This window comes from Rhipicephalus sanguineus, chromosome 1 (assembly GCF_013339695.2).
Source record: "Rhipicephalus sanguineus isolate Rsan-2018 chromosome 1, BIME_Rsan_1.4, whole genome shotgun sequence".
NCBI classification, from domain to species: domain Eukaryota; kingdom Metazoa; phylum Arthropoda; class Arachnida; order Ixodida; family Ixodidae; genus Rhipicephalus; species Rhipicephalus sanguineus.
Genome location: NC_051176.1, coordinates 187,313,173 through 187,339,024, shown reverse-complemented (window position 1 = coordinate 187,339,024; position 25,852 = coordinate 187,313,173). Strand labels below are relative to the sequence as shown.

The 25,852-nt window shown below is 43.7% G+C and overlaps 1 long non-coding RNA gene across 1 annotated transcript in view; it reads right to left on the bottom strand.

The window, feature by feature from the left end:
- The window catches only part of LOC119403929 (uncharacterized), a 148,254-nt gene that overhangs the window by 121,418 nt on the left and 984 nt on the right, over positions 1-25,852 (bottom strand). The window lies entirely within an intron of this gene.

Genomic DNA, 25,852 nt, shown 5'->3' with positions numbered 1-25,852 from the left:
GCGCAACTTCGCCGTCGTCCCCCAGGCGCTGACGGCTCGCCATAGGGTGAAGCATAGCATATCCGTGTATAACAATTGGTGGGAAAGGAAAGTGAGGGTGAAAATGAGGGAAAAGTGGAGGGAGAGTATAGCATAGTATAGCGCAGGCGAGTGGAAGTTGAAGGCATGCCGGTGGTCAAGCGTAGAGGAGGAGCAGCGGCGCAGATAGTAGGACGGAGTCTGGATTAGGAAGCTGCTATTATACGCGTGGAGTAGGAAGGGGTGTGAAAGGGAAGTGAGGGTGAGGAGGAGTGATTTAAGAGTGTGGAGGATGAAAAGGAGAAAAGAGAGAGAGTAGAAGCATAGCATAGCCATGTAAAGTGTAGTATAACAAGGTGGTGGGAAGGGAAGTGAGGGTATACAAGGTGTTTTTTAGACAACACAGATTCTTTATAAAAAAAATCACACCATCTCCCGCTAAAGGGGACCATGAGGCGATGCGAAGCAGTGTTTCGGCATGTAGAGCCCGCGTTTAAGAGGGGGAGTGGTGAGAGGAAAGGGGAAGGGGTAGTGGAGAGGGGAGGGGAGAGTGTTTGCGCATGCGCAGTAAGGGTGGTCACGCCGCAGACCACCACCACCACCACCGGACTGAACTCCGCTAAAAGATGCTTCACATCTAAAATTTTATAGCAATAAGGCTCCTGTCGTTTTCGCACACGAACTCCACGTCGAGGCGGAAATACTATGCCGCGGCTGAACTGACACTGTAACGACTAATTAACAAGAACTCGTTAATTACCTTTTTCATTATTTACTCGATGGCAGTTGTTTATATCACAAAGTTGTAGTGCTTGATAATTTATGACATACCCATTTTTAATACATTACGAAAGTTGCACGTAATTCGAGATATTCGTCATCGAATTTTAGGGGTGATACCGAAAGTGATCGCGCTCGGCGCGCACGAAGCGCGACTGCTCTCTTACGTCAGACCGGAACTATCCGTGATAAGGAAGTGACGAAATTTGAATGAGGGCGCGTCGCGACCGTATCTTTTCGTGAAAAGCGGCAAATCATCTCACTGGTGCCAGCGCATCGCCTTACCTTTGCGGGTAGTGCAAGGTATATGTAAACTGGTAGCGTAACTTCTGTAGAAGCCCACGTGTCAAGCCGGTGGCTAGTTGTTGCAACAGTCGCCATCTATATGAGGAGGGGACAAACAGAATAAAAAAAAAGAAAAGGTGACGTCACAACCGGAAATGACCTCACGTTTTAACGCGATGGGCGCGAAATTATGAAATTTTTTGACAGGGTGCCGCTTCTTACTTTTTTTTTAGCAGTACGTTCTTTTTCTTATCACTATGACGGCTCCATAATGGAAGCCTGCAAGATAACGGGAAGACTAAAAAGACATATTTGATAAATAAGGTGTATTTTATTGGCGAAATATTGCAGTTGAACTGGATATTACCCCAAAATATATAACACAGAAATCAGAAGTAGCATAACAATTCAACGTGCACACAAACCTTGCACACGTGTTGCTCTTGCATCCGTAGACAGCGCAGCGTTTCTTCGCGTAGCGTGGCGGACTCATCGTCCCGAAGGGCGACAGCACGCCGGCCGTGCGCTGGCAAAACACAGTCACTGAAACGGTTCCCGATGGCTGCGATGGCCTATATTACCTTCTGCCAAGTACCACGACTAGAAAACAACGCTTATGCGAGGAAATCACCTACGGACGACAGGCACAAACCTACTGCGCAAAAACGAGCGACGCCTTTTGCATCTGAAAATGCGCAAAACCGTTGGCCCATGTTACCAGACTGCCTGCATGTGCCCGCTGTTTCTGAAAATAAACGAAAAAAATTGGCCACTCAACCACATACCCAAGACTAAAGTTTGATTAAAGTAATCTACTAATTTAATTCGCGACAAATAAAATTAAAACTAATGAAAATAAACGTTTAATTTTTTGTTTTGATTATTTGTCCCCCCTCATCTAGTAGCGCTTTAATCGTCACGCGGGTGTTGATGTTTGTCGCAATAGGTTTTCGACCAGTTTTCGTTCCGACTTTCGCGACCTCTTTAGATTGACCTTGGGTAGTGTTTGTATGTTATGCGTCTTTCGAGCTGTGCGCAAGTGAATCGCAATATCAACTTTTTCTTTGTCTGGGAAGCATAAAACTCAGGAGCAGCCCCTTCAGCGTTTCTTCTTGCAGACAGGCGGAATAGTTTTTCGCGATAGTTTAAAGAAAGAGACAAGTACTACATATGTCACGCAAACAATGAGCTGTCTACTTGTGTATTTCAGAATGCTTGTCGATTTTCCTGACCGGATTCTGCTTCGGCGCACCTTGATTCAAATTTCGTCACTTCCTTGTCACGGGTAGTGCATCGGTCAGACGTAAAAGGGGCCGCGTTTCCTGCGCGCCGGGTGCCGTCAGTTTCGATGTCGCCCTTAAAATTCGATGATGAATATCTCCTATTACGTGCAACTTTCGTGACTTCTAAAATTGGGTATGTCTTAAATCGGCCCGCACTACAACGTCCAAATATAAACGACTGCCATCGAGTCAATAATTTAAAAAGTTAATTAACGAGATATTGTTACTCAGTCGCGTCAATGAAATTTTAGCTGGCAAAAAGTACTTCCGCCTCGACATAGAGTTCGTGTGCGAAAACGACAGCAGCCTGACTGTCGTGGAATCTTTATAAAAAATCTGTATTTTCTGAAAAAAAAAACACCCTGTATAGTGTTCTTGGTGAAGAGACGCTAGTTTCTGTCTCCCAGGAGGGGACACGGCTCAGCGCCTAAGGGAGGAGGGAGTGGGAGATGTAGGTGACGAGGGGGAAGAAGGGAGGATATCAGCAGCTCACCTATTGACACCCTGTAAAATTAGATCACGTCATAACAGAGGTCTTGAAGTTATAATTACTAGGTTACGCTTTCGTATACCATCACTGAATTTTTATTTATATAGAGCTGGTTTGGCACCCTCCCCCTCTGTTCTTGTTGTAGGGAAGATTAAACAATGGAACACCTTCTGATCTCTTGTCGAAGGTTTTCTGCACTAAGAAAACGGTCTCGAGAAACAACGTTGCGCATCATGCGATTAGACTTAAGACCTTCAAACTTACTATACCTAGGTTCACTTACCCATGGGCACGTCAACGGTGTAGCATGCGAGGCCATTCAAGATTTCATAACGCAGTCAATGATATTTACACAATAACCACGGTTCCAAAGTTTCAATAGTTCTCCAAAGTAGGCTCCATTAAATGTTCATATGCATTAAACATTTAATTCTTATTCGGTAAGAATTAATTCGACACCCCGTTTTTATTTTCAAAATAATGATTCTGAAAATTTTTTTGCAATAAAAAACGAGAAATTGTTCTCTTTTCCAGCTTTTAAATATTTTTTCTAAGTACCCAATTTTTGGCCAATCCCCCTGGGTGGGTGTGAGCCAAAATTTTAGGAGCTACATCTACTTCTATAACTACAGCTCGCCGCTACCGCAGCGGGGTAGGAGTAGGGACCGAGAGCCCTGTCGTGGCACAGGCACTCAGAGCGAGTCAAGCTCGCTCGCAGTAGTGCGACTACAACACGCATCACGAACGGCAGCAGTGCGACTACAGCACGCATCTAATCTGAGCTGTCTGCACTTGCAGGTATCTCAGATAGCAGCGACCAACGCATCCGGAGCGCAGACGCGTCGTTTTCGATGTGGCGGCCACTACAAGCCAAGCAGTGAAGACAACGCGCATACCAACCCTCGTGACTGACTACGGAGGAAACTACGCCCACCGAGACGCTGCTTCAAATATGACGGACTGATTGACCCGTACAACAGTTCGGCAGCAGTGCGACTACAGCACGCATCTAATCTGAGCTGTCTGCACTTGCAGGTATCTCAGATAGCAGCGACCAACGCATCCGGAGCGCAGAAGCGTCGTTTTCGATGTGGCGGCCACTACAAGCCAAGCAGTGAAGACAACGCGCATACCAACCCTCGTGACTGACTACGGAGGAAACTACGCCCACCGAGACGCTGCTTCAAATATGACGGACTGATTGACCCGTACAACAGTTCGGCAGCAGTGCGACTACAGCACGCATCTAATCTGAGCTGTCTGCACTTGCAGGTATCTCAGATAGCAGCGACCAACGCATCCGGAGCGCAGAAGCGTCGTTTTCGATGTGGCGGCCACTACAAGCCAAGCAGTGAAGACAACGCGCATACCAACCCTCGTGACTGACTACGGAGGAAACTACGCCCACCGAGACGCTGCTTCAAATATGACGGACTGATTGACCCGTACAACAGTTCGGCAGCAGTGCGACTACAGCACGCATCTAATCTGAGCTGTCTGCACTTGCAGGTGAGAATCTTTAAATAAATATCTTACTGCGTAGCTGTTTTTTTAAAACGCACTGCTGCCGAACAAAGTGCCCTTTTTTTTTCTCTTGTTGTGCTGCCATTCTTGTCACTAGTCATGGCACCATCAGATATTAAAGACATAAAAGAAGTTGGGAAGCTAATTGAAAATCTGAAGCGTGACTTGAGAACAGAAATGAGGGAATTGAAGGACAGCATAAAGTATTGCTCGGACACATGCGATGATGTGAAGGGCCTGAGCAAAGAGATTGCAGCACTCAGGGAGGAAGTGAGGGAAATGACAACACTAAACAGAAAATTAAAAACAGAGAATGAAAGACTGTCACAACGAATTGACGAACTGGAACAGTATCAACGCATGAACAACCTGGAAATTAGGGGAATAACAGAACAGACTGATCCGATAAAAGTTGTGGAACGGATAGGGCAATGTGTTGGTGCCACGATCAGTCCGACTGATATTGACACCTGCCACTGGGTGCAGACTCCGAAGGCAGGAACTAGGAATATAATTGTTCGTTTTGTTCAAAGAAGTAAGCGAGATGAAGTTTTCACACTGGCGAGGAAAAAGAGGTTAAATGCAGCAACACTGGGATATCAGACTACAAATAATGTGTTCGTCAATGAGCACCTGACACAGGCAAACAAAAAGTTGCTTGCAGCCGCAAAACAAAGAAAGAGAGAAGTAACGTGGAAGTACGTTTGGACGTCAAAAGGCAAAGTATGCGCAAGAAGGGACGACAACACTCCTGTTCTGCGCATAACTAGTCTCGACGATCTGTCCAAAATGACACCTGTAGCACAGACGGGCACTGTCTGAGAGGCATTTCCAAATGGCAATAGAAAACAAAGAAAATGGATACTACACCTTAGGTAGACTTGCGAAAGAGTTAAAAGAAGAGAATGCTTTGAGAGCAGTACATGTTAATGCGAGAAGCATGAGAAATAAAGTAGAAGATCTGGGCATCTTTTTCGAATCGACAGCAGTAAAATTCGATATTATTTGTATAACCGAGACCTGGATGACAGCACATGATCAAACTCCGTTTTTTCCTGGCTATCGTTCTGAACACTTGGTGAGGAACAAAAAGAAAGGGGGCGGAGTGGCAATATATGTCAAAGACTCCCTTTCTTACTCTGTGGCTGAAGAACTCTCAGAAATCAGTGAGGATGTCGAGTGTCTAACGTTGCGAATAGGAAAAACAATAGTATCTGTAATCTACAGGCCCCCGAGTGGGCAAAAAAGTAATTTTAGTAATTTTTTAGAGCAGTTACTTCAACAACAATACCAAACAAGTGAACGCTCCATTATCATGGGTGACATCAACATAAACATGATCTCAGAAGACACATGGTCACATGAGATAAGTAATCTAGTTCATTGTCATGCTTTCAAAAACTTTATTGATTTACCCACAAGATTAACGGCAACGTCTGGTACTTTAATAGACGTATGCCTATCAAACGTATGCAGTAGTGACATCAAAGCAGGTGTTCTAGCTTCCGACGTAAGCGATCATCTGCCGATTTTTTGCGTAATCAAAATCAGCTACAATATCGGAAACGCAAGTCGCCAAGTTCATTTTCATCGCAAAATTAATGATCAAACATTAGAGAAGTTTAGGCTGTTGCTGTTAAAGGAACGATGGCAAGATGTTTACCGTGAATCCGATGCTGGGAAGGCTTACAGTATATTCTTGCAGCGTACGCGTGAATACTATGACGTTTCTTTTCCATTGCAACAAGCATATCGCAGAAACAAAAAAGCAAGAAAGCCATGGGTAGATAAAAACCTGTATAAACGTATAAAACATAAGAATTCAATATTTCACAAGTTTCTTAGAAATCGCGATCCACAATTGCTAAAGGAGTATAAGAAATATAGAAATAAATTAAACAGCGATATTAAAAGGGCGAAGGACGCGTACTTCGAGGAACTTTTTTATCGGCTGCGCAATCAACCAAAAAAAATGTGGGAAGCAGTTAACAACCTAGCAGGAAGATCAAAAAGTGACCAATCCCACACTGCTCTGACGACAGCAGAAAACATAAAATTAGTTGACGATATGAACAGACATTTTATAAAAGCGGGGGCTTATCCACGTGGTGCAGAAAGCAGTAGAAATGATAATGAAGTCATAACCGAGGTCAGTGAAACTATTTTCTTGAGACCAACAGATCCCAACGAAGTAGTAGCAGTAATAAAAAAGCTAAAACGAAATGTAGCTGCGGGTATAGACGAAATTACTTCGAATGCAGTAATACATGTCGCGCATGAGATTAGCGAAGTGCTAGCATATTTACTAAATTTAACATTAACTGATGGAATTTTCCCCGAAGAATTGAAAATAGCCCGAGTTACACCAATACACAAAGGGGGAGATAATGGACAATTTAGTAATTACAGACCAATATCTATCTTAACTGTGTTCTCAAAAATTTTCGAAGATATAATTTACGTCAGATTAGTTACATTCTTTAACGCACGCAGAGTAATTACAAAGAGTCAGTATGGCTTCCAAAAGAATAAATCCACTGAACAAGCACTTTTATATATCAAAGATAAAATTATAACCAATATTGAAGACAAAAACTATACGCTTGGTCTATTTTTAGACCTAAAGAAGGCATTTGATTCTATAGATCACAAAATCTTGTTACAGAAATTAGAGAAGTACGGAATAAGGGGTGTTGCAAGTCGGTTGCTGGTAAGCTACTTAAATAACCGTCAACAGTTCGTACGTATGCAGGATGTTTCGTCTAGTTATTTAACGCTTGAACGAGGCGTCCCTCAGGGCTCCAAGCTAGGTCCGCTATTATTCATAATTTTCGTAAACGATATAGTTAATATACCTGATTCACCAGAACTAATAATGTATGCTGACGACACCAATCTATTTTTTAAATCACGGGACCTGAATGAATTAGAACACAGTGTGAATCACTACCTTGTATCACTGGCTTGCTGGATGAATCAAAATAAATTGCAATTAAACGCCGAAAAAACAAAATACATTATTTTCAGGTCGCGCAATACACCCATCGATAAGGAAATAACCATCACTTATGCAGGAATGAAACTGCAGCAAGTGACAAATCAGAAGTTTCTTGGAGTGACGTTTAATGAAGAGTTAAGCTGGAACGCGCATATTAGCCAACTATGTGTAGACCTATCAAAAAGTATTGGTATTATGTACAGAATTTCTAAACTGATTCCCCTATGGCTGAAACAACAGCTATACAATTGCCTTTTTTATTCTAAGTTGTGCTATGGAGCTCTGGTGTGGGGAACAACTACCAAAACTAACTACAAGAAACTTGTACTTCTACAAAAAAGAGTTCTCCGCCTCTACTGCAAACACCAAGGAAATTACGCAAACTTGAGGACAGCACCTTTATTTGAAAGATATCATATGCTTCGTGCTGATCAAGTCTATTATATGAAAATATTACAAATCATATACAGAAAAAAATTGTATGAGCCCAACGAAGGAGCTAGACTACACACTTATCCTATACGCCAAAACCTACGCCGTCCACAACGAACGCGAACAAATTATGGTAAACTAACTTTTACCTATCAAACAACTTGCATATTAAACAAATTAGAACATAAGCTTAATTTTGATTGTACAGAAAAATCATTCAAGGTACAAGTTAAAGAAGTGCTAATGCAGGAAAACATACTGTTTGATGGATCATAAAAAATACTGATGCTAGCAATGATAGTAGTTAGGAGTTGGAATTTTTGTACTGCATGTATTGTATAAACTATAAAAACGTTATGTATCACATGCCTCTAATGTTATAGTCTAATTCTATCCTGAGGGATTATGTTATGTACAAGATTTGTATAGTCAGACAGATTCAATGTAACATGACATTTTTTGTCAGCTATTTTTTTCTCTATTGCTTCTTTTGTTCATGATGGTCTGGATGTCGCGAAAGCTGTATTTTTATTTGTTTTTTTTTTTTATTTTGCTGTACGAACTGTGTACAAGGGTGTTGGGTCCTCTGTCAGGCTATATGCCTTTAGCCCCAACATCCTTTTGTTTCTTGTTCCTTGTACAAGAATACAATAAAACAAATTTTGAAATTGAAAAAAAATTGAAAGCCCAGGCTGATCCGCAAAGCCCAGAAGAGCTTGCAGGGCCAAGGCGACTTAGGAGCGTGGCCGGAAGAGCAGGTCTTCCACTGAGCCAAAGGGGAAGTTCGAGATGTCGGTAGGACCGCTTCATGATGTTCCGCGGGCCGCCCAGGGCTGTGCAGGAACACAGCATGTGCTCCACAGGGGCGGCGCCAGTGGGGGGTTTGGGGAGGCTCTAGCCCCCCCAAAATTTCCGCCTGCCCCCCCTTTGCCCCCCAAGAGCAAGCATAGTCAAAATACAATGCATATGTTCCCAGCCTCCCTGCCCCCCTGAAGGCACCCACTTGTCGTGGGTGCCCCCCCAGTAAAAAAATCCTGGCGCCGCCCCTGGTGCTCCAGCGTTTCTGGGGGCCCGCATCTACTGCAGGCCGGTGACGAACAGCGGCCCTTGCTGCACTTTCGTGCAACAGGCCTGGCATTGCCGGTCCGGAGCTGCAGCAGCAGCTTCAAGACGTCCCTCTCGAAGCAGGACTCTGGGAGTGGCCGTGGGGATGACCGCTCGCCACCCGGTGGTCTGGATGGGCCGAAGTCAGCAGGTGCAGCAGCCTCGACCGGGAGAAGTCGCAGGCAGCAACAGAAGAAAAGACCGGGGTGTCGCCACGGTGTTCGTCTTTCGCGGTGAGGGCAGACGTGTGAGCGCAGCCAGTGGAGGTATAGAGTGATGCCGCAATTCCTGATGGCCATCAGCTTCGCCAGGAGCAGGGTCACCGTGACGCCAGCTCAGTCGGGCAGTAGCTCGTTGCACGCACGTTTGGAAAGGCTGGCATGGATCATGGATCCTTACCGTGACCCAACGCGTAGCATCGCTATGCCGAATGCGCCCTCGCCGACCACTAGGCTTGTAACCTATTACTTAGCATGAAATCTGCGACATTGTACGGGCACGAGACTAGCGGTATCATGAGCCAGTGCCGTATGAACACTTATAGGTAGGCGCGAGAGAATAAATGAGCCTAATGAGCGCTGGAACGCGGTAGAAAATTGCAGTCAGGGCTGGCACCTGCACGACGCAGAAACTGCGCGAACACGAACGTATGTGAATCGGATGCAAATTAGTCTCGCGTCTTGCTGCGATTCGGAGTAAAAAAAACATATATAAAAACACGCGCACATTCCGTTTGTGTGTTTTATTATTTCTCTCAACTTTCTTTCATCTGTTCAAGCAACAGATTACACAAGCTACACATCTCCCGTCGACTAATTCTCGCAGTGTCTCGTGCTACTGTAAGCGACGTCAGCACACTGATGTATACGTAGAGGAGCTACGTCAGAGCACAGATAACTACGTAGGGCCATTCCTTGTAGTACTCCATCCCCTCCATCTTGGGGGGTGCGCCCGCGAGATGAAGGGCAAGCGGCGTTCAGTCTGAAATTTGACCTCTTTCCGCGGCGCGTAGCGTTGCAAATCTTGGCAGACATGATGGTGGGTGCTCAAGGCATGCATTGCACTTGTCAGCTCGAAATGGTCAGACCTGGTTAGGAGCACCTTAAGCTTTACGCGGCTAGTGCAAACTTCATTATCTGTAGTAAGCAGAAAAACATTAATACTTAATAGATAGAAACTGTCTAATCGGACATTTTCCAAACTGGTTTACAACTTTCTCGTTGAAATTGTTTGCCTAGCTTCGTTGTTTCAAAAGTTAGTTAATAAACCCGTGTAATTAGGCAATTAATAAGAATAGCAAAAATAGTTTGACGTACTCCGGACAATAGTCGCTCCATCACAGAGTGTGTCGGCATATTTTTAAACTTTGTCTAGAGATAGCAGGGTCACCCTGTATATCAGCATAGCCTTTAAGCGTTGTCGGAGTGTTCTTAGGAGTCATCTGGTGTTGTCTCAAAGGATCCTTGGAAGAGTGGAGGAAGTTTTAAGGACCAAACGGGAGCATCTAAATGCATGTAGGATCTAGTGACAATTTTTCCTTTATATCAGAAGGAGACTGCACAGGCCTTGCCTGTTTATTTTATCCACAGTTGCTGTGTAATTTTAATATTCGCGTTAGCAAAGATTGTCGCAAAATTGTACATCCAGAATTCAATTCAGTCTGCCTAAGTATATATCCAGAAAGAAGAAATCTGTACCGCAAACATTTCTTCAGTATAGAGGAGAATGGAGCACACGTGCCTTGAGTCTCGTTTATGCGCCGCTGAATTTGTTTAATACCAATGTTCCGGCACTAAAAGCAGATAAGGACGACAAAGCAAACGAGCATTGGTTATAGGACAGCGCAGCGCACATTCCAAAGCCCAGATTGAGCAAGCTTTTCAGAGACTGCTTTCTTCTATACAAAAGGAAATCAAACAGTGCCACTCATGGTCAAAACATCAAAACTAGGACACAACGTTAACATTTGCTTTTCGTTACCTTACCTCAAGTGGGAAGACATGAAATGCTGAAGGAATGCCATAGCCTGATCAAAGAAAAGATTTGGTGCTTTGATCTTCGAGAACCCACGAAGTCTTGTCTCAGCAAGCCAAACTTTCGAGATGAGCGACTCGAAAGCCACGATCCGCAATATAAATCTTTTAAAGGTACTATCAAGAGAATATGGACAAAATAACGTTTTCGATGGTCAAGTAAATCTAAAATATCACTGGTAGTATTCTTAAAAATATCTTATGCAGCGATTCTTCATAAGAGTAAATTTCAGTTCTTCCGTGATGCTGGTCATATCAGTAAATATCGTAGTTACAGCGTCACAAATATAAGAAGGAAAACAGAGACCGGAAATGGCACTTTCGTTCCTCGATTTATTGCGCTGTACCTACAATATTCTGAAGTTCGGCTTTAACTCTACGATATTTAGTATGAACCAATTCGCCCAAATGAAGTTGTTCTTGGTATATCATTAGCGAAGCCGGCTTGTCATTGGCAAAGAGCAGTTTCGAATGTAAAGATTTGTTAACGGAATGCCAAGTCTCACCTTCGGTAAGGGCGCTGGTTATCTATATAGTCCTGTAAAAAAATGTTAATTGGCTGCCGCATAAATTTCTGTGAACATAACAGCGACAAAGTAAACGTTAGCTTGTTCTTTTAAACGAACCTCCTTCATAATGCCCTCCATATTAGCATTTTTTTAATTATTTCTCCTCCTTCTAACGATTGCGTATTACGCTGCAGTACATATTACGGTATCTATAGCATCATATCACGGCACTACAACCTCGTATCGTATAGTGTCCGGTGTGACAAGCCAAATACAAGTTGTCTTTCACTGAAATCATTAGTTCTTCTTCAAATAGGCAATACACGCAGTTAACATTACATTTAGATTAGCAATGCGGAAACAGCATGTCCCTGCTGTTTCAAATTCTTTGCGAAGCGGCTTCCAGTCATGTCGCGCGTAATTACGTCCCGCTTAAAGTGTTTCGACCAACACGTGACCATATCGAGAGCAAAACATGGTGGTCGGTCAAAAAGGGCTTATAAGAAAGATAACTTGAAATGGCACGCTTTGTAAACAAAAAAAGACGCCATACTCTTCGTCGTACCGACAGATGACGCAGGTAAAGATTTCGCTTTTTTTTGCATTAGGCTGGTAGTAGAAATACGACGATAGTTACGGCAAATAAAGCGAATGTAACAATCTTGTATTTGTTTGAAACTATTCATGGGCGAAGTTACTTGCGGGTCCCATATTGAAGAGGTACAATCGAGTTTAAATCCTATTACGCTTCCGTAAAGAATGAGTTTTAACTTAGTAGGAACAGACGAAAAGTTACAACGAAGATATCCAACCCAGTGTGCGGTTAGCATTTTAAAGGTCATCATCAACGTGTGTTTGCCAAAAAACGTTTTCAGAAATGTGAGCACCTAAGCATCTGCAAGTAACCATGGGCTGAATTCACAAAACCTCTCTTCCGTAAGAAGTGCGTTTTACCATTGGTCAGCCGGCTTCCCTAATGATATGTCCCTCGTCATGATCGGCTGAAATATTCTCATACTGAAATATTTAACGTAAGACGCTTTTGTGAGTACGGGCCCATTGTTTGTGAAACTTTAAGCAGGTAGTGAGTTGACACGCTGCAATGAGTATGACAGGAAAACCTCATACACGTAGATCTGCACTTGGAAGTGTAAAGCTTCATTATCAACACACCACACCAAGAAGAAATGTTGTGGACAATAGATTGCAAGGTAAGGGAGTCTGCAGATGTTGTAATTTCGCGGTAAATCACGCAGTCGTCAGGGAATAATTTTGTTGGAATTTAAATTATGTTTATTAGATGGTTAAAACAGACATGCAAAAGCAGGAGTCCCGAAACTGGAACCTAAGGTACATGGGAAGCTACAGGAGTGAGTCGTGAATTGCGATCCTTAACAATGGCAAATTGCATGCGGTTGCTTGAACACTTAACCCTTTGACACGCTATGTACACAATTGTGTACATCACTTGTTCTTGCCATTTGTAACGACTAGGGGCTAAGAGAGAGCAAGATACATTGAGCTTTAGATGAAATGAACCTCCTGGATAATAAATTTGTCTTCATTTAACATCATTTTGCAGTGTACTGTTGTATATGATCAGTTTGCTGAAGGCACTACGCAGTTCGACGAGTCGTTCGACGTGCCCTTACCCCCGAGCCACGTCAAGAGTATGCTTTTTCTTTGCTCCAAATGGACATACCCGAAAATGAATTTGCACTATATTTCTGGCGTAAGATTCCATTCTATTAATGCAAAAACAGAGCATGAATGGCATCACAATAAATCGATATTTAGTTACAATTGAATTAGAATTAATTACTATAACACGCATAAAGTAACGCATTATGACATTATTTTTGTTGCAATAGAATATCGAGTGCCTTGAAATAACGTTCTATCGATTTGACGCATTTATAGACAGTTCTTCATAGGTGGCGTCTGAAAGGGTTAATGCTGGAGGGTCATGCTTTCCTTGCACCACGCGCGTCGCTACTGAGATACTATCGTCCTCGTGGTCCGCGGCGTGCTAACCTCGATAAATGATGCCGTATACTCACGGCTATGCATTACGACGCTGACCAGGATTCATCGTCACTGGATCTCTTTCCCAAGAGCAACTAAATGAGTTTCTACCATATATAGCGCAAAAATATAACTACGTATGAAGAAACATATTTAATATCGTTCTAGCCCGTCAACGCAGACTGGCTTACTGGTTTGCACGTGACAGAAATGAAAGCGATATTTTCAATAGATACCGACACGTCGTTTGCTTATAGTAAAGTGGTGTCAAGGTTCGTACCCGATGCAGTCGCGCCTGCGCAATAAAGGCCAGTAACTGCGATAGCCCAAAGGCAAATCCCATCTTTATACGTTAAAAGCCAGTCGACTGTGGTAGAATGTCAGTGGTACCAACATTGGGATGTACACCAGCATCGAGATCCTCATGTTCCTCGGGGCGTTTCCACTAGCAACAGCTGCAGCTTCCTATTGCGGGGACAACTGAAGGGGCCGTTAAAACTAACGACGCAGCTATGAAAAGAAGGCTCCATGGAGACTAAATGTACATCTATATACTGATGTGGGTCCGTTCATTCACCAACTCAACCAGTACTGTTCTAATTCCCGCCATGCTAGTCATAGCGGAAATTAGAACAGTACGTCGAAGCTCTGGGCTCCCTGAGCTTCTATGCAGCACGTCCTACAATAGCAGACATATCAAAATAGGCCATGTTCTGCCACTCAGAATAAGCTCTTCAAAGTGCTTTTTGGCCGATGAAATCGCAATAAATTGGTACAGGAGGCAAGAAATTATCACTATCAAACTGATCCGAAACGCCGCGACATATACTAGTACTTCGCGGACAAGGTGATCAGGTCCGTTCTTAAAGGAACCCGCGGGGTTCGATAGAGCTGTCAAGAGCCGACACTACAAGGAAACAATCTTTAGGCTCAGAATATTTCCACACATATTTGTTCTGCCCAGGTTCGCCTACATAAATTTGATCTTTCTTTAAAGGTAAAGCTACTATCAGAAACTTCCCGCTTTTATGCAGTGTTGTGCCACTACTGGTTGTGGGTGGTATTCACGAAAGCATAGTCCTTTTGCATCGGAATGGCATGTACGGGCGCGGCCACTGCTAGAGGTAACACGGCGCGTGGCAGTGATTCGAGGACCACCAAGCGGGCACAGCGCGAAGTGTTGCGGAGCGCCCGTCGTGGCGCTCCGCGGAGCGCGGCCACCCGCTCCGTGTTACATCAAACAGTGGCCGCGCCTGTAGACCTACGTGCGATTCCTGCGACACAAGAAGAAACTAGCCAACACGTTCAGCCCTATTGCTACCCATGTGAGGTTCCCTGAAGACCTCTCCAGAGAAACTGGCTGGATTCAACACTATTTTCAGTAGCCAAGATTTTTGGACCATGGCTGGACGCGTCGCTTGTGCAGGAAACAACGAAGGCGTTACTAGTGTACTTGAAGTCGAGTGGTCCCTGCAACCCCTTATTAAGTTGGGGCATGCCATTATATGTTCGTTTGACTAGTGCTTCCTCTGTCTCTCTCCCTCTCTCTCTGTTCCGTTATTTCTCTATTGTCACCACTTCCCCCTTTCCCCGTGCCGGGTAGTAAACCGAAATTCCGCTGTTTTGCATCTATGCTTCCTTGCTTCTTTCTCGCTCACTGTCTATCGAATGATTTGAATAATTTTTTTTTCGTTTTCTATTAATAATATCATCACCATGATTTTCAGCCTATTTGGCTCCACTGCAGGGCGAAACCTTCCCCCAAGAATCTCCAGTTTACCCTAACCTGTGCGAGCTGTTTCCATTTAATTCCTGCGAACTTATAAGCTACATGTAGTGTCTGTTTTCTTGGATTAATTGTATCTTTTGTAGGGTAGTCTATAGCAAGGCGCTAGGTAGTGCAACATACCCATCGGAAGAAGCTAGATAAGTCGCTCAATGCTCCCCATAAAGTGCCGCGCCGTCCACAAAAAACGCAGTACGAAACATTCGTTTAATTGACATCCGCCAATGAAATGTAGTGCCAGCTAGCATGACGGCAGGTATTTCAGGTTTCTTCATGACGACCCATCGCTGTATGAAATTCTCAGAGCTTCTGGGGTCGCCGTCACCACATCCTAGGCCCTTGGACTGAGGTTCGAACTGCCATAGGGCCTCTCCAGCTGCATTGAAGCACCGCTGAGCCGTCGCCTGTGGCTGCGATTGGCTCATATGAATGCCTGTACCTTCACAAAAGTTGGAAGCGCTGATACGTCTACTACGAATTATTGTAGGCCTCTCGGAGCTATTGGGCGTCTCTTGCTACGACGTTGTAGCAAGGAGGATGTTTTCGCGTGACTATGTCAAACCGGTGGTATGCAAACTTGAGGATGGCTTTGAGGTATCCACCGTCATACCTCGCCTTCATGCATATATGTCGCAGAAAACAACCGCGGTCCTAGTTTAGCGCCTGCAGCCGATATTCCTAGAGACAGGCCCGTAGCCAGGAATTTTTTTCGGGGGGGCCCACTTGCTGAAAACCTTGACAATTTGAGAAAAACGCCTATTTTCGTTATTTATTTTCGATAAAACACCATGTATTAAAAAATTTCGGGGGGGGGGTGCCCCCCCCTCCTGGCTACGGGCCCGCCTAGAGACCGCATATACATTCCATACGCAACTTGCATTACCTCATCTTTCTTCGACTCCAGTGTAAAAAAAATGAGGTGGGATTGTGTTTGACCACCCAAACTTCTTTTTTTCCTCATTTCCGTCAGTTCTATTGCTCTGCAGATCTTCATGTGCATTGCTGCGCATACCTCCGTGCAGTCATAAGTTCGTGAATACATTTTCCGGTAAGATTTATTTATGCATTGAGGCTACTCTCAAGATAGATTTACCAGCGCAAAAAAGACAGGACATTTAGGAAGGACACACACACATAGCAGCGCTATGTGTGTGTGTCCTTCCTAAATGTCCTGTCTTTTTTGCGCTGGTAAATCTATCTTGATCATGAACCAACTCGCCCAAGCAGCCGTTTTAGCGAAGCTACTCTCTCAGCTCATGCGGGATTCTGAAATCCCGGCACTCTGCATGAAGTAGCGAACAAAAAGCTTCTGACGCAGTTGCTCCAACGTGGAAAGGCAGTGGCATACTTACAACGTATTGAGTACGGCGTATCGTTTTCATAAAGCCAATGAGCTACATGGAGGCCTGCAGTCCCCCCCCCCCTTTCTTTTTATCACCTGCGGGGGATCCCATACAATCTGCTTTTTTCGAGAACAAATTTATGCGCATCTACTTTATTGTGCACCGAGAGTAGTGCTCACTCAAGCACGGATCCGACATCGTCTGTTTAGGTGATGGAAGTAGAATGCCTTTCCAAGGGGGATAGTTTCTCCGCGCTCAGATTCTAAGCTCCTGTTTTACTGATGAAATGCATTGCAAAATAGAAGGCGTTCACCATGTTTACAGAAGGAACGCAGTTGGCGAAATCAGCCCAAGAGAGCCGTTCGAACCGAGCAAGAGTTATGTGACCCTGCTTTTTATTTAAGGAGTGCAGTCGACGAAGGGGAAGTATACAGGCTCCTGCGGAATGAACCAGGGGTTTGCGGCGTTATCAGCAGGGACAAAGAAAAACACACACGAAAGAACAAAAAGAAAAGAGTGGGATAGACGAATGTATAAGCGAGTATGCCGCCTCCACCAAGTATCTTTTAAACAGGGAGCAACTGAATTCCAGTCCTTATGCAAACAAAGCTTATTTGGCACAAAGAAATGTCATCTTCTATTCCAGCTCGCTTGATTATTGCCTGTCTGTTGTCTTCCTTTCTTCGTTGGGTCGATGTTTCAGTGTAATACCCATCTGTTGGTCTGGATTGCGGCACGTGCAGATTACGCATGAGGCTTTAAAATACTGTTGTCACAAAGTAATGGGGTCAGCATAATTGAGAAGAAAGGTAGTGCGATGTGCCTCTAACTCACGCATCGAGAGGGACGAGCACGTCAAGTTTTTTACTGTGGCTTTCTTTGCCATGTTGGACAGTTTTCGGACCGATACATATGAATTGAGACAGTGGTTTAGTAAATGCTAAAGGCCCGTTTACTGTGCGATATGCCAGTGCACGTTGAAGAGCACCAGGTGGTCAGAATTTCCGGAGCTCTTCACTATACGGCGTGCTTCATAATCATAACGTAGTTTTGGTACATTAAAAACGTAGATATTATCATTAGTGGTTTAGTCAAACAGAAATCATTAAATGCATCGATGGATATCTGTGAGCCATATATCTTCTATGTATTCCTGGGCATTGTGCCTTCATTTTCTTATTTTCACTCCTCCTGTGATTCTCGTGGCCATCGTCGATGATGATGATGGCGGTGATAATGCAGGATGGTCTAGCCTAGTTGACTAGGTAAGCATTAGCTCCACCTCAGTTTCTATACAGAGTTCACCATGACACGGCGAGTCAATCAGTGTAGTCTCTCACAGGAGGAGAAAAGAAAGACAAGGAGGTAAACCAGACGACTGTCGGATTGGGCGTGTTGGTACAACATGACTAATGCATATCAGTGCAACCGACAAGAGGGGAAACAAGAGAGGACACAGAACGTTGAACTTCCATCAATTTATTTCTTTGGAAAACCTTCGCATATTATACAGTTACACAGTGGCACAGCAGCCATGCACGGAACATAATGAATAAGTTGTTGGAAGTTCAGCGTTCTGTGTCCTCTCTTCTGTACTCTCTTGTCGTTTGCGCTGATATGCATTCTTAGTCATGTTGTACCAACACGCCAAATCCAACGGACCTGATGTCCTGCAGACATTATGGAGAGGTTCCAATATAATGATTCGCAATAATAAGATCTCGCTTCTGCCTTCTCCGTAATGGCTGTCAGGGTACCGTCCCAGCGCAATTGGCTTAACATGTTCACCACCTCAGTTATAATAAGTTTCATTCAAACAAGCATACGCTAATTTTCCGTGGTACCTCTTAAAGTCTTGCCGTATTGTCGTTTACTTGATTTCTTAACATCAAGGAACTTTTGTGCATGAAGACGATTTTCATTGCAACAGTATCTTGTTGAGACAGATCGAAGTGGTGAAAAATTATAGGACTATATGCAATAATATAGTTAATAGTACATGTTTTCCTTGATATTAATAGCGAACAAAGAGTTGAAACTGCATTATAATGTTAATCGGGCTGGGGCCTCTGTGACTTTTCACACGAAAATACTATCCAGCCGCACCTCGTAGGTGCGGCTAGATAGCATGAAACGAAAGATAACGCAAGCACCATATCTATTGCCCCACAGTAACATTCGATCATCGATCCCACTAATAAGCTATACCAGCTGCTTGGTGATGCTAGCAGACACGACTAAGATAGGAAAAGTGAGCTCTCTACATAATGTATAAATGATAGCAGCGTCATTAAACATCATTAGACCACACTGGAAAGTCGACGAAAGCGGCGCTTTATTATTTTTCGATGTTGTTCGCGAGCAAAGTTTTGAGGCGCCTTCTGCGTGGCATAGCCAAAGAGGGCTGAGAAGTTAACGGCTGCGTGAGCCGCGTAACCTCTTTCAGGGCACCGATGAGCGCTTCAATCTCCATCACAGGTCTCGCACGATAAATGATGGTGCCAAAGGGCGCTTTATAATTTCCAGTAAACAGCAGCTTCGGCTGAAGGTGTAGCCAAGCGTGCAGCCCTGCGATATAGCTGGGTTCTCGTGGGCACCGTGAATGTATGGCCCGCAAGAAAGATAGACTAGGAGGTCTCAGTCTTAAGCACTCAATTTCTCAGCCGCGACAGGCTAAAAGATATGAACGGTGCAGTTATTACGTTATAACTACGTTTATATTTCTGCGCAGAATTTCATTTTGCCCTATTGCTCAAGTTTTTTAGCATTTTGTAATCCCCCTCCTCCCTTCCCCAGTGCAGGGTAGCCTACCAGGCTCAACCCTGGTTAACCTCCCTGCCTTTCCTTCATCCTTATTCTCTCTCTCTCTCTCTCTCTGTAGACGCGGGATTTCTTTTCGCAGACGTAATACGACAAGTACTGTTTCTTCGCAACATCAAGGGAAAAGTATAGGGCACCAGGTCCGCGACATCAACCCCGGAAGTTTTTGTCAGCATTGCTAGTGGCAACTATGGGTCCCTTGGTCTTCTCTGCTATTCAGTAACCAGCCGACGTGTCTAACCTGTCAGCCTTTCCATCTATAAAGACGATAGCACTAATGAGCTCTTTTCGCTAAAATTCTGGCATCAGCGTCGATGGATGTGGGCAAAAAAGCATTGTCCGTGAGTGAAAATTTGAGATACATGCAAATATATAATAAAAATTTTTGGTTCGAGTGAGAATCCATCCCAAGACTTCTGCGGGGTGAGAGGGTGTTCTACCACAGAGCCACGCCCTTGCTTGAGACTGTTTCGAAAAAAAAAAAACTTATAAGAATGTCATGTGGTACAAGGAGTCTCCTTAAAGCATGTAATATTGCGTGGCAGAAGCGAAGAATCGCACCAGGTGCCAAAACATGTGAATTGCGCAACGAGCGGTTGGTTTAAAGGCCAAGCAATTACAAAGGGCACAGGCCTAATTAATCATCATTATCATCAACACCATCAACAAAATGTGCAGCTGCGCAATTGCACGTGTCGCCCGTTCCGTGGGTACTTCGTCAATTCGCAAAAGGAAGAATTATGACGTAGTGGGCACTTCGCAACTGTACTTGCCGTAGATATTCTAGGATAGTTTGAAGCGGTCAATCTTACGCGCACAGACGTTCATTTCCTTTAGGCATGGTTGAAGTGTCCACCGTTAACCTAAAGCAAGCTAGCGATTGAGAAGATGCGAACGGGGCCCGATTACGATATCGCACTCTACCCTTGAAGGCGCCGATCAAACGTCCTCCAAGTTTTATTCTCATCCTCCCTGCTCACAATTTTAATTTAGGGCATGATAATTCATTCTTGCATATTGAAGCGGAGTTAAAAAGCGCTAATTTTAGCATACTTCATTTGATTTTGATTGGACTGAGATTCTGAGTTTAACCGTAATTCAATACACGAAAGAGCAGCGATATCAAAGCCCGTTAAATGCCAATAATACGACCGAGCGAAAAAAATTTAAAAAGCTGAAGTATTCAGGAATACAAGAAGAAATGTATCTTAAAACTTTAAAAGTGAAAGTAAGCAACGGCAAGAGCTAAGCGAAAGGTAACTAAAAAAAGAACATGACAAAAGTTATGCGCGAGCAACTTGTGCAGCAGCTGCAGGCATTGTCGTGCAGATATTAACGTTAGTCGGCGGCATAAGTCGATAGTTTTCGGCGCGTAACCTAACCGCCTCTTGTTAAGCCTCTTCCGGCTTAAGAAGTCGGTGCAGCCTATTTCGAATTCGTGTTAAAATTGAATGCAAGAAAAAGATAACATCACAAAACAAAAATAATTTCACGCTTGTGACTGTGTGGCTACCGATAAAAGGTTGCCGGCATTCATATCCTTCTTGGATTTCTTTAGAAATTTAGTACTCGCTAGCAGGGCATCTTTTTATATTCTTAAAATGAATGCTAAACATACATGCCTTCACTGTAATCGTCAGTTTCAATTTGAATTACATGTCTCCTAATGCGTAAAAATGAAAAATGTTTTTTAGCGAATTTCCGATAATTATGTAAGTTATCACTGACATCTTGTTTGCACCATGTGTCTGCAAGCCGCAATTAACATTGTTTCTTTAATCTTGAGTCGTGGTTATCCAGGCTTGAGGTTGCTTTGCTGAGGCACAGTAGGAATGGTTACGTGCGCTCATTCGTCGAAATCGGCATATCGGACGATATGCTGCTAACTCTCATACCTTAAACCCACCGTTAAATTATACTATATTCCTAACCTGCAGGCATAATGACGCTGAGTAGGCGGCGCACTTCGCGTCATTAAGTGAGTGGTAGTGCGTGCGCTCTATATGTATCGGCCATTATTTAAGGAAAGGCTATTGTTCCGCAACCTCTTGTTGATGACCTCAGTCACACTTTCTTATGCAGGTTATCAATCGTCTATTTTACAAAAACACCGAACGCGTCTTGGTATGCAGACGGCGCAATCAGTACTGGTTCTTATTTGTGCACCGTCGAGGCCGGTGGGAATATAGTCCCTGAATCTCTTTACATTATTTTACTCTGTTCGCCTTCCTAGATAAGAAATGAATTTGAGGCAGAATTTTTTATTATTGTCTTACCTTTACCACAGCTGCCCTTGATTGCTTCATTAGCGGTTATTGTGACTAACTCAACCATTCTGCGGGCGATAGATTGATTGGCTGACCGAACCTTCCGACAAGTTCGCTTGCTGCGCGTTCCTTGTCAACGGGAGCTGCATTTAAATGAAATGAAAAATTTCTTTACGCGAGCATTCCGTTGTGGCCCGGCCAGATTATTTCAGCCAGCTTCGGCTTATGCCACCACGGTTAGCCGGAAATATTTCCGTCAGTACAATGTAATGCTTCTCTTGCAATGCTGCGCCGTCGTATTTTATTTCGTTAGGATTCTGGAACCGTAATCACATTCAGAAAAAAAATTACGGCAACTTCGCACTAGTGGTGCCAAGACCGAAAGATTAGCGCAGCTGTGTGGCCTTCCTTAGTTGTTTCTCTTTGTTTTCTTCTCTCTTTGTTTCTTCCCTTTCTTTCTCTTTCTCGCTCTTTCTATCTTTATTTCCCTTTCTTCCCTATCTTTATTTCCCTCTCTCTGCTTCTCGCTCTCTTTATCTATCTCTTTCTTTCTCTTTATCTCTTTCTCTACTTTTTTCCTATCTCTTTTTCGTGTCTGTTTCTTTCTATCTCCTTCTCTCCCCTTCTTCGTCGTTCTCTGTCTTTCTATCGTTTTATGTCTTTATTCCTTTAATTTCTCTCTATTTCTCTCTTCCTCTTTCTTTCTGTCGCTTTCTTTCTCTCTATTTTTGATCTCTTTCTTTGTTACTCTCTTTTTCATGTGTTCGTTTTAGTTTGACACTCGCACCTGCTGTACACGGTAGTGGGGCTTGCCCAATTCCTGCGGCGCATACACACCTGAGGAGTTTTGCACGATTCGCGTGCGGGTTCAAGAAGAGAGAGCGTGGTGGTTCATGATGATGATAGTTTTTTACGATGAAGCACAAGTTACCGACAGCCTAAACGGCTTCGCTGTTAAAAAAGTTCTCACCTTTGAACTTAACTTTTTTTTTTAGTTAAACGGTCTGCACTGCAGCTGCTATTGAATCGTGATATTTGACATATGGTCGAAAACGGCTGTACAATCACGAACTCGACTTCACGAATTCGGTCCCTGCTTATCAGCTTCTGGTCTGGAAGCGTCCCTTTTGCCTCATACTTGTGGCGTGCCGGAGTACATTTATCTTTTTCAATGTATGGACTATGTGATACACAGAAAAACTTTGTCAGAAATTATGCCTCTCCAGTTTGTGCTAAGGTCAAGATCGGCCCTCATTTTTGTTATCGGATTGATTTTCTGTGCTTTCCACAAGGCAAGCATCAATTAAGATAACCTGATCTTTTGTACAGCACGGCTACAACTTGAAAGTTTAGACGGTTTCTCGATCCTTTATTTACTTTTTATTTGTTTTGCTCAAGATATCTGACTATTATTCGACAATCATTATATGACTGTATATTTCATAATGTCTCAGTTGATACTATGCGCACCGATACATTTAGAGTATACATTTCTAGTCGATTAATACACGTTGTTAATAAAATAACAACACAAATGAATACTTTGGGCTCCCGTTAATGACCAGCTACCCAGAGAAAAAACTTGGAGGACGCTTGATCTCTGCCTTCAAGAGCAGGACGCGATAGCGTAACCGGACCCTGTTCGCATCGCCTTCTCAATCGCTAGCCTGGCTTCGTTTTTCGTGTGCAGTGTAATTGATGAGTCTTTAAACCAATTACTCGTCGAGCCATCCCCATGTTTTGACGCCTGGTTGATTCTACGCTTTTGCCACGCAGCATTACATGTGTTAATGACACACCTCGCACTACAGAACCTTCATATAGTGTTTTTTTTTTTTCCGAAGCAATTTTGAGCACGGGCGTGGCTCTGCGATAGAACACCTCCTTGCCACGCAGAAGTCCTGGGTTTGATTCTCGCTTGAACCGAGGATTTTTTTATTATGCCTTTTTTGCATCTATCTCGAATTTTCGCTCACAACCAACGACGCCGACACCGGAGTTTCTGTGAAACCAGCTCGTTAACGCTATAAAGTTAACAAAGGAACTTTTATCTGCCTACATTGTATACTTCCCTTCGTGCTAATGCAACGCGGATTTCAATTTTGGCAAGAAATGCAATGGGAGCGAATACAATGAGGGCGAAGGAACAAAAAGATATTTTGTGAGTCACAGGAAACAAAGCAACGTATCAAAATCTTTAGAGGAATTGATAGCTATGCTAGTTGGTAATAGTACTTGAGCATCTTGAAAACAGCGCAAAAACGACACGGACACAAGCAGGTGTGGTGTGTCTCCCTTTTTCATGTGTCTGTGTCGTTTTTGCGCTGTTTTCAAGATGTTCAAATAAAAAATCTCTTAGCCCTTCTCCTTTCTTTCGCCCCAAAGGCAAATATTACAGTATGAATCTGTGATATCTACGCGCGAATGTCTGATATTGCAAATGTGGAATTCCTCTAAAAGTATACAAGTTTGTCATACAAAGATTTCTCAGCGGGCGCAAGTCTACACCTGGCGAGTTTGCTTTCATCGTCACATCGCGGCGCGCGCCAGCTGAATGGTTTTATTACTGAGCACTGGAAGAGCGTTTGAAGTACGGTATACGTTTGCAATATGCATCTCCGGGCTGGTGCTAGGGAAATGAGTCAACAGTACATTTAGAGATGCGCGTGAGTACAATTTCTACAGCGAATATAGCAATGAGCTGTACCGAGCGTGCCCCGTAACTAGATTATACATGCAGGGGATTTATGTCGGCTCCTAGTCATTGTTAGAATCGCTGCAGCTCACTCGTCCTTTTCCCTTCCCTCTCTCTTCTACCTGTAAATAAGAGAGCAACCAAACAGCTCTGATATTGCTTATTTCCAGTTCTACCTCTTAATCCATACAGAGCAAAAAGCGCTTTTTTTCTTCCTCCTTTACTGTTCCGTGATGGCCGCCCGCAAACAAGTTTTCAACCTGTAGCAACAGCTACGAGGCCCCTCGCACCGCTAAAGCCCTGCTGTAACTCATGTCGTGCGTGACCCCATTTCTTGCTCATCATGCTTCTTCTCCAAAGGGGCGTGCACTTATTGTGCCTTGGACGGCGGTGCCAAATGGCCACGTTGTTCTGACGTCTCCACTGCAGTGTAATGCGGCGAATTCTATCTTGCAAGTCGTTCGAATTTCATAAGCTTTGCGCTCTCCTTTAGGGCCACGAATAGAGGTTTCTCGGGGTCCGCGCTCTACATCGCCAGCTTGTGCTCAGAAGAAGCGTTTCTCAGGTCACTTGATCCTCGCCCCTCATCCCCGTGCTGTGCCCGTACATTCCTGCTTTCTCATCTGTGTCGGTTTTTGTTACAAGGCCCCACTCGTACCTTTGAAAGACGCAAAGCTTTCTTCTTTACATATTACTTTTCTTTTCTTATCGCTAGAAGTCGTTCCCCATAACCCTCATCTCTTGGTGCTCTTCCCGGTTACGGGGCGACACATCTGGCTTGTTGTTTCCTCTAATAAATTCAAACTCTGGCACTTTTTTTCTCTTCTGTTTTAACTGACTCGGAGAAGAGGTTTATTTCACCTAGGCTATTAATTTCTATGAGCTCTGCAGCGGAAAAAAAAATGTAACCCAGAAGAAAATGAACAAGTAAACAAAAAAGATATAGAAAACTGAAAGAAATAAAGAAAATAACATGGCAGTGGACAGTTCGCTTGCAGAAGTTCTTTTCAATAGAACGTTCACACGCTCACATTTCTCTCCAAGTTCTACCCACAGTATACGGACTTACACATCACTTTGTAGATAGGTACACATAGCTGTTCATCACAAGCGCTTACCGAACCCAGTGTCCACTAAGAAGTCTTTTAGGAAAATGTTGGCCTACTGCTCAAGATGCTTTTGAGGCCTTGGTCAAAGCAATTTTTGTAATGTGAGAGGGCGTGTGTTCTTTACCTTCCTTCTTTCTTTCATTCGCGTACTTTACGCGTTCCAGAAGAATGTGACGAACATTCTCATATTCATGACCACAGCAGCATTCAGGTGATGAGCTGCATCGATTTGTCTTGCGCAAGAAAGTGTTTGTGAACCCTACTTCCAGTCGAAGCCTGTGAAGTAACGTCTCCATGTGTCATGGAAGACCTGCCGCTATTGCAAATTTTCTTTGTGGACCAATTTCATAT